Source organism: Lycium barbarum, chromosome 11 (genome assembly GCF_019175385.1).
Source record: "Lycium barbarum isolate Lr01 chromosome 11, ASM1917538v2, whole genome shotgun sequence".
NCBI lineage: Eukaryota > Viridiplantae > Streptophyta > Magnoliopsida > Solanales > Solanaceae > Lycium > Lycium barbarum.
This window is the reverse complement of record NC_083347.1, coordinates 43,667,927-43,670,250: the sequence shown is the minus strand read 5'-3', so window position 1 is coordinate 43,670,250 and position 2,324 is coordinate 43,667,927. Positions and strand designations below refer to the sequence as shown.

At 40.0% G+C, this 2,324-nt stretch overlaps 1 non-coding gene across 1 annotated transcript; it reads left to right on the top strand.

Moving 5' to 3' along the window:
* Positions 1 to 1,057: 1,057 nt before the first annotated feature.
* On the top strand, positions 1,058 to 1,163 carry LOC132620551 (small nucleolar RNA R71). The gene has a single exon (XR_009574995.1). It is a non-coding gene; the product is annotated as a small nucleolar RNA R71 (small nucleolar RNA).
* The last annotated feature ends 1,161 nt before the right edge of the window (positions 1,164 to 2,324 follow it).

Below are 2,324 nucleotides of genomic sequence, written 5' to 3'. Positions count from 1 at the left end.
CTTGCTAATGTCACTGCTGCCTTCCTGCTTTTTAGAGCTTGCTAGAATGTCATCAACCTACTTAATAATAGGAACTTCTATCTGGACCTCGTCAACAATTTCTGGTACATCAGATTGTGCCTTTTTTTCTTCAACAATTGGCTCGAGATTACTCACATTCTTTTTAACACTTTGGAGTATTTTACCACTCTGAGTACTGATAGCATATACATGGTCTACACCACCTCCCCCATTCTTTGGATTTGGAATAGTGTCACTAGGAAGTCCTCCTTTCTATGGAGGGTGTTGTTCTCTGGAAATAACTCGCATCTGCGACTCGAGCTTCTGAATGGAAGCCGTGTGAGATCCCACTATTTCTGTCAGCCCCTTCAATGTTCTATCTGCTTTGTCTTGGTTGGCTAGCACCTTTTCAAGCATGCTCTCCAACTTAGAACTCACTTGTTCAGTGGACTGACCCTTCGGTGGAATATAGGGAATGGAACTCCTATTTCCAAAGTTATTGTTATTTTTGTAGTTTCCCTGATTCAAGCCACCATAGTTGTTGTTGTAATTACTTTATCCTTGTTGAGGTCTCCATTGATTCTGCATCTGATTTTGATAGCCACCTTGATAATTCTGCCTTTGGTAACCCCCTTGAGAGTTATTAACATAGTTAGCATCCTCATACTGCATAGGAGGCCCGTCTTGATATAGACCCTCTTGAACTTGGTACATTCCCTTGGGCATTCCTGGAACTTTTTCAACAACATTAACCTTCTTCGCTTCCTTTTCATCGAGTCTCTTGGTCAGCAAATAAATATTGGTTGCTATCTGAGCTAGTGTCTATTGAGTTTCTTAGTTCTCCTTCACAATGTTATGGATCATTGGAGCTCCATAGGCTACACTGTCAGTACCGCCTGAATGCCATACGTGATTGTGAGTAGTAAGCTTGTCAAGCAACTGAGTGATTCAGGCATAAGTCTTGTCCATAAAACACCCACCAGCTGCATTGTTTGCGACTGCTTGTGTCAACGGATCTAGCCCTCTATAGAACTTCTCCATCAAAATATTTTCTGGAAAACCATGATTAGGAGACTTTTGCAAATATTCCTTGAATCTCTCCCAAGCTTCAAATAGTTGTTCCCCTGGAAACTGTTTGAAATCATATATCTTGTTATGAATCTCAGCTTTCTTGCTTGGCGGAAACCACTTCTTAAGAAAAACAGCAACAAGCTCTCCTCATGTATGAATAGTGTTATGGGGAAGCTTCTCAAACCACACTTTCTCTTCACCGACTAAAGAGTATTTGAGAACTCTTAGCCGAATAGCATCATCTGGAATAGCATTCTTCATATGTTGGGCACACCCACCCACGAAGTTCTTCAAATGTTGGCGAGGGTCATCATCGGTAGAGTTTCGAAAATATCCCTCAAGTTTGAGCAGTTGGTAGATAGTGGAGTAAATCTTGCATATTGCAGCATGAATCCTCGCTGGAACAATAGCAGAGGCATGTTCCACCTCTTCTAACATATCCGCAAAACATTCTACATTTCCACTTCTACTGGTGGGTCTTACACTTGCACATTCCTATTACTGCCTGCGCCATGTCTTCCACTGTTATTCATGATCACCTGGTTCACAGTAAAGAACAGACGAGGTGTGATGGAATAGAAAAAGACCTTAAGTAAAGCACAAACTCTTTAGTAATTTCAAAACCGTATTCCCCGGCAACGGCGCCAAAATTTGATACGCTCAAATTACACCTATTATATGATGTAGAGCGGACGATGTCAAATATAATAACCCAGCTAGGTTGGGTTTGAATCCCATAGGGAATATAGTGTGAAAAGATTACTAAAGTCGTATAGTACTTTCTTGCAGTCTAGTTTCGTATTCCGTTGAGTTTGTAGAAAATTGGTTGTTTATTAACTAATTGCTAACTAACTACTTTTGGCTGTAATAAATGGATAAAAAAAACCAAGTATCATGAAAGAAGAGAATGAGTACACTACATAATATCAATGAATAATGACAACATATCAAATCAATCGTGCCACGCATGGACACATCTCTCGATTACAGTAATAAGTCAAGTTCTTTCCTCTATCCAAGATAATACCCAATAAGAGAGGGATAGCAATTTCACAATCATGATAAGATGACTAAGTATCTAGTCTAATATCACTTACATGGTAACAAGCCAATGGATCACAACAAGGCGACAAGCCCACAATCAAACCACTGTACTAACCTAGGTAATCCATCCCAAGTTCATACCCAAAGGCGTAACATGCTTTCTCCGACAATCATTAACTCTACATATTCTTTGCGAACCAAATTCTAAC